Below are 16,556 nucleotides of genomic sequence, written 5' to 3'. Positions count from 1 at the left end.
CATGCTGCTGCAGAGCCCTCAAGCATAACACTGGCTTTCCACCAGCTACAAGGGAGCTTTTGTGTCATTAACTATGACCTTTCTGACATACTAGTCTTTGGAGGCTCAAAATATTTCAGCAGAGGATTTGATACTATTTTTTCCCCCTTGGGGCATTTGAATCAGAGTCTTCCTTGTGTATAAAGCATTGAACACTTGATCATGTACAGATGTGTCATTCCCCTGCACAATCATACAACCAGGCCATGTGTTAAGCGCCACTGACTCTGTAGACCATGATGCTAGGCCTGATTGGTTTGGTCCCAGATGCTGATCATCTGTATCTTTGCCAGCTGCATGCATAATGTTTCTTCTTCTTATCAGCTTGAGGACAGGAATCAATACAATCTTTCCATTTTCAACTTCCCTTGAATTCTTGTTCTGGCTTCACCTTTTTTTGCATTTTATTCTCAGTCTGTTTGAAAGATTTCCCTGCTGGAAAGACTCCACAAAACAGACTCTCATCCACAATGTGTGAGTCTTTTTGCAATAATGTTGTATTCAGTTTAAATCTCCCTCTACATACAGTAGTACACATACAATATTTGATTTTTGTTTTTTGTTTTGTTTTGTTTTTTGCATGGGTGAGTGTTGGGGGGTTGGGGGTATCTTTGTCTTTAGGATTGTTTGGACTCCTTTGGGAGAACACACTTTGGTTTAGTAATGGTGGAACATGGTGACAAACACTTAATAATTCATGCAGCATAAAAGAATGGTTCAACACTTCTCAGAGAACACAGTGTACAGCAGTGCTGAACATTAGCCATCCATCAGTTTTAGATAGCGTGGGGGGGGGGGGGGGGGCTGTAGGGCGAGTCTTGAATTATTTAGAACAGATAAAGGCTATGAGAGAAAATACCTGTAACCAGCTTTAATAACAGCACAGAAGGTGGGAGAGCCCACGGAGCTTCCTTGTTTGTGAATGTTTATACCCATCTCCTTGTTTTCATGATGATATTTTGCTAGAGAACAGCAACTTTTCAGTTCATATCTGTACACCACATCCCAGAATGTTACATATTCTAATCAGACCGTAGGCAGACAAGGACAGCCCATCAAAATACCAATTTACTGTGTATGTACTTGTAGTACTTTGGAGGGGATAAGGCACACATGCTTAATGCAAAAAGGCCAGTAGGGACATCGCACCACTACACTGCAAATTTTTTCCCCTTTGTTCTGTAAGACTTGGCTGTAACAAACAATCATGGAATCACCTCTTACTTTAAAAATGCTGCCTGATATCAATAAACAGATGTGTGAAAAATAAACATAAAAAAAATATTCTGTGTCAAAAATCTATAAACTTCTTAATAAGTAAAGAATGTGATTACTACAAATTGTACACTTTTAATTTAGCCTCCCATTCAATTCCACACTCATATTCAAATCACAGCAGTCTGAGTCATTCAGGTAGTATGGGGACCTGATTTCATTTTGTTAATGATATTTCTGTCATCCCAAATTAAGGAAATCATAATTTTTGGAATGTTCTGACGAACTCGGCTCAACTGAAGTGTGTTCTGCTGTTTTCTTCAGGGTCATGAAACTCGGGCGTAAAGCCAGTTCCAAGGAGAATATTAAAATCCAGAGATACTGAACTACAGCAGTGTGTGAATGTGGCTGCTCAATTATTATAGTCAATAGAGAGAAAGTACAGCATGTGATACTGTGTATTCTACACACCTGGTCCATTTTCTCAAAGGGCACCATGGGCAAAGGCAGTGCAGCAACAAGCCAAATCTCACCTCAAAGCTTATAAGACATGTCTGGTGCACGCTCAACAATTTCTGTACACATGTTTATTCACTCCTTCTTGTATAAAGTATCTTTATCAAGCCCCCGGGATATGTCTGTTCATTTAAAATGAAATGCAGCCTCCAAGATACAGGATCTCAAGCCAGACAAATTACAGTTATTTGGAATTTCTCCTTTCTGTTCTGTCTTTTTTTTCTCCCCTCCTTATATCAGAGAGTCTCATATACTTTAAAAGTCATCTGTATTCCCTGATGGAAAAAAAAAAAAAAATGAGCCTAACATATGAGAATATGACAAAACGGTGGATGATGGGTTTGAAGATGAACCGAGCAGAGTGTAGAAACATCACCTCTCATTCACAGAATTTTAATTGAAAATGCGGCCAAGCTTCAAATGTTAATTAAAAGTTGAATAATTGTATAAGACTCTGGTAAAGATGGTCTTAAAAAACTGGATACCTATAGGAAGTCATGGACTTTATGTATTAGAAAATTCTTTGCTTCACAATTGACCTTCGTTCTGATCTGCATGTAATCAACTCATAGAAGATGCTGAGTGTAAGGTGCCAATTCATAGCGACAGCTGCCTCGGGGAACTTTATGCTGTAAGGTAAAGACACTAGAATATTACAGAAAATATCCCAGTGAAGGCAACACAAAACTCCCTTTGAATGGGAAGAGACCTCCAGCAGAACCAGGCTCAGGAAGGGCTGGCCATCTACCACAACCAGTTGAAGAGAGAGGAAAGAAAAGGAGTATAGTGAGACAAGGACAGAACAGAAATGACACCACAAGTAAGGCTGGTGAGATATAGCCATAGACCAACTGAGAAAAGCATACTTTTAAAAGAGAATATCATGATAATGGTAGTGAAACACAGGGCAGAGAGACAGAACTGCAAAGTTCACAATCCACTGAAAATTGACCCCCCCAACCAATGCTTTCTTCTAGAGTTTGCTTACAAATCATTTACATGTTAAGGTTTTAAAATTACTTTTTTTTTCCTCTTCAGCTCTCAGCGGAGATGGTCGCACTTTTCTTCTCTCCCCAGCCCTTCCTTTTTCCCCTGCTTTGCTGCTTTAGAGCCTCTCCTCACACAACTTCCGAACTGGAATTATAATTATGGATCTGGTCAGCTGGTCTCTCAACGCCATTGTTTTGATCAAATTTTCACCATGAGGAGATTGGGGAAAGAAGAACCCTATTCCCTCTTATTGATTGACATTCCAGCTTGCTACATTATGGATTCCTGTGTGGTGTGGAAGATGACGTGCCTGGCCGTATTGTCAATGGAGGACACACATTTGGCTTACTGACACTGGGATTTCTCCGAATTGGACCGGGAGATACCTGACTTGTCGTTGCAATTAAGGAAGTCTAGGCAGCTGTCTGGCCTTGGTAAGGCTGCTTATGACGGGAACGCTGGAAGGGTACAGACTCAAACTCAGACTCTGTATATCTGGAGCTGATTCTGAGGGGTAAGATCTTGGAGATGTATGTATCTGTTTCTGCACGGCGAAGGAACGAACCAAGAAGATTCGGATGAATTGGATTTTTTCGCCACAGAGAGGTGCCAGAAAGACTGAAGGCTGTCAACAAATTAATCAGTACAGTCTGTACCAAAACAAGTTGTAGAATCAGGAATTTGGCTCCCTGGCGGCCTTGGACTGCCACTTATCAAATTGTCTCCGGGATGTTTGTAAACAGATGCTCTACGCTCCCGCTGTCCTGTCTTCTTCTGACCTGTGTTGGACTGATCTCCCTGACCTAGCCGCTGATGAACTCTACGTCTTATCAGAACTCTTAGCTGAGGAGGGAGTTTGAGTCAGCCCCACAGTAGCCCGACTCCCCCCTTCTCGCCTCCGCTGGCTCCACTTTCCATCCCTCCCCACCCTAGTGCTCCCTATATATGTTTCTGTTTTGTTTTTCACTATTGTTTCTGTCTTTTTAATGGCAGCGCCTCCAGAAGGGGGGCAGCATGGCCACAGTTCACCTATCTCCCCATGTTTGTTCTGTTTGTCTTCTTGGATGGGTGTTCTGTTAACTGTAATTTCCCCATTCAATAAAGTATCATCATTCATTCATTCATTCACTATATTGAATTCAGAAGTTCCAATCACCTCCATGGCCACAGGTGTATAAAACCAAGCACCTAGGCATGCAGAGTGCTTCTACAAAAATCTGTGAAAGAATGAGTCGCTCTCAGGAGTTCAGTGAATTCTAGCGTGGTGCCGTGACAACAATACAGCCGCAAAGTGATAAGCCATGGAAAATCACAGAGCAGTTTCATTGGATGCTGAGGCGCGTCGTGTGCAGAGGTCACCAATTTTCTGCAGAGTCAGTCACTATAGACGTCAAAACTTCATGTGGCCTTCAGATTAGATCAGGAACACTGCATTAAGAGCTTCATGAAATGGGTTTCCATGGCTGAGCAGCTGCATCCAAGCCTTACATCACCAAGCACAATGCAAAGCATCGCATGCTGTGGTGTAAAGCATGCTGCCACTGGACTCTAGAGCAGTGGAGATGTGTTCTTTGGAGTGACAAATCACTTTTCTCTGTTTGGAAATCCAATGGATGAGTCTGAGTTTGGTTGTTGCCAGGAGAACGGAACTTGTCTGACTGCAATAAGCCAAGTGTAAAGTTTGGTGGAGGGAGGATTATGGTGTGGGGTTGTTTTTCAGGAGTTGGGCTGGGCTCCTTAGTCCCAGTGAAAGGAACTCTTAATCCTTCAGCATACCAAGACATTTTGGACAATTTCATTTTTGGGATGGCCCCTTCCTGTTCGAACATGACTGCACACCAGTGCACAAAGCAAAGTCCATAAAGACAGGGATGAGCCTGTTTGGTGTGGAAGAACTTGGCTGGCCTGCACAGAGTCCTGAGCTCAACCCAACAGAACATCTTTGGGATGAATTAGCGCGGAGACTGTGAGCCAGGCCTTCTCATCCAACATCAGTGTCTGACCTCACAAATGTGCTCCTGGAAGAATGATCAAAAATTCCCATAAACACTCCTAAACCTTGTGGAAAGCCTTCTCAGACGAGTTGAAGCTGTTACAGCTGCAAAGGGTGGGCCCACATCATATCAAACCCTATGGATAAAGACTGGGATACCGCTCAAGTTCATATCCATGTGATGGGAGGCAAGTGAATACTTTTGGAAGTATAGTACAGTATATATGTGCTCTTGTCCTTAAGCAAAAAATTAGCACAAGCCTCTCAAAAAGACGACAGCATTCTTCTGGTTACAATGTGGAGCCAGTGTCCTACATCACATCAAGTTCCAGCCAAATCTTGTTGGTTAATACCCCCCCCCAAATATTGCTGCCTGGTTTTCAGCCTCATTTTCCTTCCAGGCCAGGCTACCTCGGTCAGTGTATTGTCCAGTCTGCTGAGCAGGTGACTGGCCGTCAGCTGTAGTCTCAGAAGAAAGGAAAGCCCAGATAGAGCTGCAACAGGCCCTGCATACTCAGGCAACCACATCATCCACGAACCTCCCTCTGGGATATATAACCTGCATTAAATACATGGTTCTGACTGCACCGCCTGCTTTCTCCGTCCACCTCTGGCTCTCAGTTTTCATCGTCTCCCTGTGTTCAGTGTTTACTCGCTAATATTGCTGCTTCCAGAGAGCGTCTCGCATCTGCTCATTAACTGACTGACTGTGTCACATGCCACCTGCCAGCACAGCTGTTCTGCATTTGTTTACTAATGCTCTCAGTACATGGAGAGGTTCTTTGTGACACCTTGATTGCCTGATATACCTGACTTGCCCATGTTGTCTAGTCTGTTTCCTGCCAACTTGATTTCACGGATGTGTAGTTCTGTTAACTGCCTTGGCCCTCATGAAGCATCTTTAGTTTACTTCTCAGAATCATGCTGAAAGTTTGAGAGGGACTAATGGTGAGAGTTACTGTGAAATTCTCAACATGCACCATAAACACGGACTTTGACAAATCTTTGCCAGGACACCGGTCAGATGGATAGGAGCAATTTATGGAGAATGTCAGCTGCTTCTTGCTGCACTGAAACTAATTTTAGGTTCATTTGGGGTGAATGGACATTAAGATGAAAGGACTCAGAAGCAAATGCTGGAAAGTTTCTCTTTGTAGGTGTGAGAAGACAGAGTGCTTGAGCTTTCTGAATGGGGGCAAAAAACGTCGAGATTTGAGGCTGCCTGCAGGGAGACGTATGATGCATTCCTTTGGTCAGATGAGAACAACTGGAGGGAAATCATGGTAGATTGGGGCAGCCAGAGGAGGGTTTAGAATGAATAAAATAGCTGCTGATGTGAAAAAAAATGCAGGGAAAATGTCTGGGGCAGGTGAGTGGGCTGAAAAGAATGGTCAGGAATAGCTGATCATCAGCTGATGATTTGCACAAAAATGCAGCTGAAGACTTTGGTCCAGGAATGATGAGGGCAATGAATCACTGAAACATATAAAAGGAAATGAAGGCCAAAAAGAAAAATACAGACTGCAGAGCCATATGTCTAGAACTATGAGGCAGGAAATGTGGATGATGTTTCAAGGCTGTGAACTGAAGGTGGATGTTTTAAAATATCCACCTTAGGAATTATATGATTTTTCCTTATTTATATCACCTATTACTCCATGTACAATACAAAATAACTATATGCAGAGTTTGGTCTAAAGTAAGGTATTTTATCCAACAGACTCTTCAACTGGCTCTTCCTCTGTACGTATTTAATACAGCTTCAGATCATACAGGCGTCAGAGGAAAGGGGAAAAGGGGAGACAATTTATATATAGGGGGGAAAAAGATAGAAATCAGTTGAGATTGGAAACAGGGAAGAAGAATGAGCCAGAAAACTGATTATGTGACACGTGGCGAGAGCTTGACACTAGGCTTAAACTTGATTCTGTCATGTCATTGCAATATCCTGTCTTTCGTGCGATGTGATAACACTCTTTCTCCTCTTCTTAGTGTAACTGAGGGAATTTGTGGGGAGGTAACAGAAAGGTAAGGTTGTTAGGAGGCTCAAATACACAGATAAAAGGGGACAGTAATTGTTTTTTTATTTCTCTATAGCTGTCTTCTAAATGTTGGCTTGGATTAGTGATCTTAGTGTATCAAATGGCATTTTGCTGTCACCCACCAAAACAGATAAAATGTTTCCTAAAGAAGAAAAGATATCATCTTTAAAACTTAAAAATGAGACTATCCTCCCCAGAAAATGACTCCAAGGTTGCTTTGCATGCCAATATTATGATCTTTAGCCATTTTTTTCAACATTAACAGCCTCGAGTTAAAACGTAGATAAGTAAACCATATACTGGAGTCAACACCTTTAGATGGGTTGGAACTTGAAAAGTGGAGTGGAGTGGAGTTTTCAATTTTGTGTTTTGCATTAAGAGAGTCCATTTTCACCCAGCCACAATCTTGTTCAAGCCCTTATCATATTTTGGTGTCTAATTATTATTATTATTATTATTATTATTATTATTATTATTCATTTAAACCCAACTACCACTAATGAAAACAAAGTTAAGCAGTGAACAAAAGCTAAAAATGGTCAAAGACAAGAAGCCAGTGTGTCTCTCAATACTACACCTACTTCCATTGCAGACTTTGTCTCTCTTTTAAAAATGGAAACACTCCTGCATGTTTCAGCAGCATGGGTTGGTCAAAGGCTCCAGCATGGTACTGCTCAGTGCTGAAGAAGCTGTAGCCTGCATTAAAAAAATCAGTGTAGACACTACCTATGACACTGGTTTGTGGACTTAGTGGTAAGTCATCTTTAACTCTAGTAAGCTTTGTTAACAAGATGCAGCCATCCATGTATGGATAAAGCCTACAGATACCTGCTAAATAAAGCTAAGTAACATACAAATAAAATACTGGATTTAACTTCTTAGTTGGGCTATACAATTAACTGCACAGCAAGATATACAGTTTGTAAGCCAAGAGGCGCCAACACTGCAAACGCAGTTCAGTCACTCGAATGAACTGAGGTGAAATCGAGCAGACGGCTGCTGGCTACAACCATCTGTGTTGGTATTCCCAAGTCAAAGCAGCAAATAAAGAAAAAATAAAAAAACTTTGCACTGCTCCAAAATAAGACAAGTCATACAAATAGCATTTTTGCTGTGGAATTAAAAAAAAAAAAAAACACCCTGCCCAATGGTGAACACAATGATCATTAGCATTACTGTTTAAATCAGCCTCCCCAAATAATGTTCATCCCTCATGTAGGCCATCCTTTTTTTGGTTGAATTTTGTAGACATCTGTGTAGATAGAACGCTTCTCAAATGGATACCAACTCGCGGCCCTTGACACATACAGCTATGTGATTTAGGCTGGAGACTTGTCGGTTGTCATATTGAGATATCCTTGCACACTGTAAATTATTCATGGCCACCACTCTAAATGTGTAAATAAACCCACAGAACCCCATATCTATCTCTCATTTTAATGAGACTGGTGTGAGCGTCTAATCTGTGAAATCTGATTACTATTTTATTCCATTTATAGTTATTTATGTCACTAATTTAATCTAATCCATCTCCTCTTTATATGTTTTTGGCCTCCATGACCGCAGACTTTATTTTCCTAAGAAATGACATTTGTCATTTCTTGAATTACACACAGATCTAAAATGACAAACTGCCTGTCTCTGTTGGTGCAGAACATGTGTATTGTTTACAGTGAGACTTCAGTTTGCATGCACCCACCCTGGCAATGCTGTGATGGATAAAACATACCAAATGCTGTCTTTCTTACCCACTGACATTTTTTGATATGATACCTCTAGCTAAGTCAGGTGGAAGCTGAGCACAGCACATTTATGTGTTTGAATTTCTCTGTGTGTGAGCGTGTACTATCTGTGTTGTGTTAAATCCCACTCACAGCATCCACATTTGCTTCCTTTTGTCTTATGCATAGTAAAAGTAATCCTACCTCTGGGGGTCCACACAGATGCCAGTCATGTTTTTTTTCTGTCATACCAATTTTTTGTGGCTTTGTCAAACAATTTGTTCTCAATGATATATCATTGCTTTCTATTTCTGCTTTGATTAGCACTTTAAAAAAAACAAACAAAAAAAAAAAAAAAAACAATGATTTGGGGTCTCAGGGGACCCCATTCAAAGGCACCCAATTCCATCTCTGTGTTAAGCTCGTTGTGAACACCTAGACACAAAGCACACTAGTAAGGTTAAAGGATGCTTTATTAAAACAGTCTTTGAGAATGGCTAGTGGGAAATCTTTACTGGCTTCTCTCTCCTTTCTAAAACTCTCCCAAAAGAGTTTTCTCTCCACGGCCTTCTCAGCAGCAGCAGCAGGTGTCTGAACAAAGGAGACATAGGTGAGTAAAGAAGACAACAGATTGCACACGAACGTTGCAGGAGCCGAGCTTGTTTACCACATGCGGCGCAACGATCTGGCATCAGCTGGGTGGAAACACCAGCGTCTTATAGCGGTGGTCCTAATCATCTCAGTGGCGTGCAGGTGCATAATAGGGAATGTCTTCCAGGTGTGTAATTAGCAGGGCAGAGATCCCCATAAGGCTCCTCCTCTGCACCAAAGTACACAAACAAACAGACACTCACTCACTCAGAGGGAGGAGGGAAAGAGAAAGTAAAAGGGAGAGAGAGAGAAGGGTGAGTTGGCCTATTATTTAGTTAATGTTTGCCATGGGACCTAAATTAAAGTATCACACAGTATCGAGAATGGTAGGGCCACTCTGTCAGTCATTTTAATGAAGAAAGACTCCACTGTTTCATTCATCATCTGGATGGGAAACTTCCCAGACTGGAAGTTATCAAAACATTGGAGACATCACTTGATTTACCTGAGACAGCTGGGGCATGCCCTGGTCGTGCCTCACATGAGGAGCAGATGTGATGTTGCTACATTAGAAGCTCTGATGCAAGCAGCAATGACCCTTCTGAGAGTGAGGAAAACGCCACCTGCAGATGTGACTGTCCAACGCTCAGCTGGAAAATCTACACAATGCACAGGCAGGAAGATGGCAACTATTCGTTTCTCCTGCCACAGGCAGCATGTCCTGATCCTGTGGTGTGTGTTTGGCTTTAGTTGTTTTTAATTGTTCCTGGACCCTGTGCAACTATAATGACAGCCTGGTTTGCATTGTGAGCAACAAGTCAGATTCATTCCTGGTGGGTGTTGGTCTCCACCAGGGCTGCCCTTTTTCAGTGATACCAGAATCAAAAGATGGTAAAGAAACTCTTAGGTAATAATGTTGCAAAGATGGCAAAAATGAAATGGATCCACCCTGTAACTGCAATCCTCTAACTGTTCAGAGGACACTAAAGAATGACAGGAAACACTAGGTTGCATGGAGCTGTCTTACAGCACTGTAGAATCAGACAGGCAGACAAACACAAGGAGCAGGCAGAGGCAGAGTCCAGGAACAAGCAGGAGACAAAAAGCATGAGGTAATGGCTGGAGACTACAGCCTCAAGAATTAAGCCTCCAGTGACAATTTGGCAAATGAGGTACGGTGGGAGTATGACTGCAGGGAGTAATGAGGTGAGTGGAAGCAGCTGAGTTGATTGGGAAGTGGGAATAGACCACAGACGAATAGGGCTGTGGTTGAATAGTCAAGAAAAAAAAATCCTTTTATGTCTTTTGCTAATTACTTTTCCTTGACCTTGATGAAAAACACGAGTTCAAGGAAGAAGGTGAAGGACAGTTCATTATGATTTAAGACTCACACTAGACTGTGTGATATCATTAGAACTACAGCGTTCCAAACATAGACTACAAAAAGCACATCTTAGATAGTTTTTGCCACTTGTTGGTTGACGCAGGTTCAAGCATGGCCAGGAACAAAAAAAAAAAATAAATCACATTCCTCATTACCAAGGTTAGATTTTTAAAAATGAATACAACCAGTCACATCAGGGAAAATTACATGTTTTTAATAATTAGTATTGCTCACAATTCTGTCAATACAATATTTCTCTTCCCACCAAAGAGATGATCCACTTTAACTCTTAATAATAGTAATCATGAAAACTGGCAGTGCAGCAAACTTCAAAATAAGTACAACACCAGTGCAAAGTGAGTTTCTGTAGTGCCTTTTCGTTTCATTAAGGGTAGCTCTTATCATGGATGCAACACATACTTCCAGGTCACTTTACTCAGTCAGAAAGCAAAATTGTTTCTTTGACTTGAACAATCTCTATGGTTTCAGTCAAATACTGTCAATTAGGTGTAACCTTAGTGGAAGTCTTTTCACTTGTGACATATAAAAGTGTGTGACATACAGCTGAAATATACAGATCATAGTGAAAGCATTCATTTGAAATCATAACTTGTTTTTGTCTCTTCTGTCTCCTCTGCTTGCATTTCGGGTGGGAGGGGCTACAATGTTAGAAGAAAGAAAGGAAACGAAGATGTATAAACTGAGAAATGCAAAGACCTCATTGAGAACCTGTGTAAGCTAAAGTATATGGTAACAGTATGTGATTATCATATGTGTCATTTAGATGACAGAAAACATTTGGAGACTAAAACACTGAAGTGTTTGTTTTCTTCAGTAACCTTGACTTCTCATTAGGGCAGGAAAGCAGATCTTCTGAGCTTTACTGCTCGTGATCTGTTGCTTGGTGAAAACTTTCTGTCATAATCATGTTGATTAGTTCAGTGAAACATTCAAATTAATATTTGTTCTTCTGAGCCAGTCTTCTTGTCCTGTCCAAAAAAAAATGCTCTTGAGAAGTTAGCTAAACCAGAGTTACTCCAGCAGAAAATTAAATGTCAGAACTTATAAATCGACTGCTTTGGCTCTTTCCTCTGACTGTAGGATATTTCATGGAGTGTGTATGCATGCATATATACAGGGGTCGGACAATGAAACTGAAACACCTGTCATTTTAGTGTGGGAGGTTTCATGGCTAAATTGGACCAGCCTGGTGGCCAATCTTCATTAATTGCACATTGCACCAGTAAGAGCAGAGTGTGAAGGTTCAATTAGCAGGGTAAGAGCACAGTTTTGCTCAAAATATTGCAATGCACACAACATTATGGGTGACATACCAGAGTTCAAAAGAGGACAAATTGTTGGTGCACGTCTTGCTGGCGCATCTGTGGATGATCAGGATGACAATGCACCAATAAACACAGCAAGATTGGTGAAAGATTGGTTTGATGAACATGAAAGTGAAGTTGAACATCTCCCATGGCCTGCACAGTCACCACATCTAAATATTATTGAGCCACTTTGGGGTGTTTTGGAGGAGCGAGTCAGGAAACGTTTTCCTCCACCAGCCTCATGTCGTGACCTGGCCACTATCCTGCAAGAAGAATGGCTTAAAATCCCTCTGACCACTGTGCAGGACTTGTATGTGTCATTCCCAAGACGAATTGACGCTGTATTGGCTGCAAAAGGAGGCCCTACACCATACTAATAAATTATACTAATAAATTATTCTAGTAGATTATTGTGGTCTAAAACCAGGTGTTTCAGTTTCATTGTCCAACCCATATATATATATATATATATATATATATATATATATATATATATATATATATATATGAGTCCTGCTAATGACTTCTATATTTGACTGCAGGACACCGGACCTCGAGGCCTGGATTTGAGGATCCCTGATTTACAGTATATACACAGAATGTTTTCTCTTGTATTTTGTGTTATTGTGTGTCTTAAAGAAGCAAGAAAACCCTTCTCTCTTTGTGAGATGGACATTGTACTTGTGTACACATCCAATTTCAAAGTTAAGGGTTAGCTTTTTTTTTTTTCTTTTTTTTTAATCAATTTTCACTAAATAAACTTTGCTTAGTTCATCTTATTCTGGGTCAAAGTTTAAATTGTTTTTTGAAGGCATTCTTCTCCTCTAAACTCTGAACCTGTCCGTCAGTGTGCCGAGATGGTTTCTGTCTCCTCATTTTCTCTCTCCTCTCTCTTTCCCATTCCATTCATTCTCTCCCAGACAGACTTCTTTGACCCCAAACTCAGGGAGGTTAACAGCATCTATAGAGCTTCTGTAACTCTCTAAGACCAAAGAACCAAACTGCCAGAAAACAAGCCAACAAGTCTTGCTTTGTTTTTTTTTCTGCTTTGTCTTGGTTTTGTTTTGTTTTTTATTCAATTTTTGCTTTTGTTTGTATTGTCACCTTATTGTATACTGGGGGGAGTAACCCTCAGTGCAAACATATGCAGGCACTGAGTATGTATAGCTTGTGTCTGATGCCTGGGATTGGTCATGTTTTTGAGTTTGTATCCTCAGTTAATGTATCTGGGTTTGGGGTTCTGCTTATGTTTTTCTGTATTCAAGTATTTGAAGTTTTCTTTTTTAATTTGAGGGTTGAAGTCTTGTATTGGCTTCATTTTGAGTCCCTGTTTTGGTTTTGTTATTCCTATAATGCTTTTGCTTTTTGTTCTCATTCCCACCTCAGCAGTGTTTCTTTATATCATGTTCAGTGTGATTTTCCTTGTCTGCATTTAGTTGGACTCTTTTTTTTTCCTGTTTTACCTGTTGTTTCTTGTAGGGCTGCTCGATTATCGGGGGGAAAAAAAAAAATCATAATCAGTTATTTTTGTCAATATTGAAATCGCGATTATTTAAGATGATTGACTTTGTAAACACACTGCATTTGTTGCACTTAAAGAACAGTGAATACCTTGAAATCTATCACACTTCTGCAATATATTGAAAATAAATGCTAAACTGAAAGTAAAATACAGAATCTGGTGCGGTGCTGATTACACCCGCCGAGCAAATATTGATAGGGACATCTCCCTCCTGTCCCTACCTAATTCCACGCCCCTGATTCCAGTCAGGCTGACCCATTATAACTCGTGCTTGTTGTGGACCTTTGTCTTTTGTTATTTGGCCTTCCTTGAATCCTTATTTTGGATCCTTAACTCTGCAAATCTAGCAACAAAAATTGGTTTTATGATTCCAAGTATACGGAAGTATAGTGGCTGCACAGGCATTAAAAGTGAAGCTGTTTTCTCTTTCCAAAATCCAGCCATTAAGGCACAGAGGCATGTAGATAGAGCTCATCGTCATTATAGAAAGGCTGATTCATAGACAACATAAGTGGAGACAGTGTTTTGGATGGAGCCAAGTAATGGATGTCTGAAGTGATTTCTCAGAAACAGCATTGTGCATTCAGCTTGGAAACCAGAGAGGCTTGTTTGGCTGTGTTCAGCTACCTAGCTGGCCACCTGTCAGCCCTTCTGGGAAATCAGTTTCTGCCTTTTCCTCCCATCTATTTCTTCACTGCTCAGTGTTTTCAGTTTATCTTCAGTACATGGATCACAGAATAATGGTCAAATCAACCATCACAAAGATGGACATGCCAGTCTCTGTGTTTCATACCACATATGTAAAATCCCTTCATAATCTATGACTGTGGTTGAGCCTTTATTTTGTTGTTTACTTTTTGATAGATGTATATTAAACTTTGGATTGTAATGTTTTACATATTGTTTTGAAGAGATGTACACTGATCAAGCATAACACTACTACTGACCACCTGCCTAATATTGTGTTGGTCCCCCTTTTGCTGCCAAAACTGCTCTGACCTGTTGAGGTATGGACTCCACTAGACCTCTCAAGGTGTGCTGTGATATCTGCACCAAGATGTTAGAAACAGATCCTCTAACTCTTGTAAGTTGTGAGGTGGGGCCTGCATGGATCAGACTTGTTTGTCCAGCAGATCCCACAGATGCTTGATTGAATTGAAATCTGGGGAATTTGGAGGCTAAGTCAACACCTCAAACTCCTTGTTGTGCTCCTCAAACCATTCCTGAACCATTTTTTGCTTTGTGGCAGGGTGCAGCATCCTGCTGAAAGAGGCCACAACCATCAGGGAATACAGCAAAGACGCTTAGGTGGGTGGTACGTATCAAAGTACCATCTACGTGGATGGCAGGACCCAAGGTTTCCAAGCAGAACATTAGTGCATTTTGGTGCCAGGTGTTCCCCAGGTAACTGGCACACATGCACCCACCCATCCACGTGATAGAAAACGTGATTCATCAGAACAGGCCACCTTCTTCCATTGCTCTGTCCAATTCTGATGCACACGTGCCCATTGTTTTGGGCGACAGGGGCCAGCATGGGCACCCTGACTGGTCTGCAGCTATTCAGCCCCATACACAACAAACTGTGATGCACTGTGTATTCTGACTTCTTTCTATCAGAACCAGCATTAACTTTTTCGGCAATTTGAGCTACAGTAGCTCCTCTGTTGGATTGGACCATGCGGGTCAGCCTTCACTCCCTACATGCATCAGTGAGCCTTGGCCTATGACCCCGTCACTGGTTTACCACCGTTCCTTCCTTGGACCACTTTTGATAGATACTGACCACTGCAGACCAGGAACACCCCACAAGAGCTGCAGTAAGGGAGATGCTCTGACCCTCACTTGCCATTTTTCCTGCTCCTACTGTAACACATGAGGACAAAATGTTCACTTGCTCCCTAATATATCCCAGCCACTAACAGGTGCCATGATGAAGAGATAGTCAGTGTTATTCACTTCACCAGTCAGTGGTCATAATGTTATGCTTGATCAGTGTAAACAGCATCTGTCAGCCTTGGCTGAATTTTCCTGGTTTTATGGATGCAGTTTGAAAATAGTTACACAACACTGGATATTTTGTGGTCACCACTAGGCACAAAAGTGTTAAAATAAAGTTAAAGTTAAAAGCTTTGTGCTTTGGTGGACTTTGGCAAGAGTCTAAACAGCTATGGTTGTCTCAAAAAGTCTCTAATTCAGACAGAAATTAAACAGGCAATAAAACACACAATAGAGGAATGTAAGCAGTACTATTGCAGGTGAGTAGGCCCACAACATAACAAGAATTTGGAGTTCTTTGTGACATTCTGCAGGGGTATATAGCGTAAAGGTTTTGTGAATGTTCTACTAGATTCTGTTGTTCACAATTAAATTATCAAAGGTATTGTGTACTTTGGAAAAGGTGTGCATCCTCTAATACAGCAGCCAGACAAAAATCATAAGTTTTCACACACATAATGAGCAACATAGCACAAAATATGTTTAGACTTGTGCTCAGAGATTATATTAAACCAATAATGAACTGTGCGGCAAGAAAGAAGATGAAAAAAGGGCATATTGGAAAGGAGATTCTTTTAAATTTGTCATAATTTAGATCATAAAACAACCAACACCTATCACCCTTATGAGTACAAACACATTGTTTGCATTCTTAAACTCACACACTCTCGCATGCACAAACACAGCCCCGGCTGATGCTCTCTTTCATTAAAAAATGAACTCAGTTCTCAGATTCGTTGGCCTTTTTGTAGCTGTCTTTCCAGAGGTCATGGCAGTTGATTTTTAAAACTTACATGGGTTAGAGGAAGAAAAAAAGGAAGGCTGGTGGGAATTCAGATTAGAAATGGAACCATGAAGATTAATGGAAATCAAATGCACTGATTAAGACTGCATTAAGACAAGTGTTCTGCCCACTGCAAGTGGAGTCTCCTATTCAACTGAATTTAAATGAGTCCATTAACACTCAGTCCATTACCGATGGATACTTTTGCCTTTCATAATGAATGGTTTGGAATTTACTGACTTGAACTATTTTGAAGGACCATAAATGAAGCGGTTGCATGAGTGGATAAATAGTGCCCCCTAGTGGTTCAAGAAGCACCTTCAATTCCTTGCAGGCCAGACAGTTTCATTATTATTCCAGCCGTCTATCCATTTTCTTCTGCTTATCCAATTGAGGGTTGCAGGGAATTATTATTATTATTTTTATTATTAAT

Source organism: Archocentrus centrarchus, chromosome 13 (genome assembly GCF_007364275.1).
Source record: "Archocentrus centrarchus isolate MPI-CPG fArcCen1 chromosome 13, fArcCen1, whole genome shotgun sequence".
NCBI classification, from domain to species: domain Eukaryota; kingdom Metazoa; phylum Chordata; class Actinopteri; order Cichliformes; family Cichlidae; genus Archocentrus; species Archocentrus centrarchus.
The sequence above is the reverse complement of the archived record's forward strand: the minus strand, read 5'-3'. Positions refer to the sequence as shown.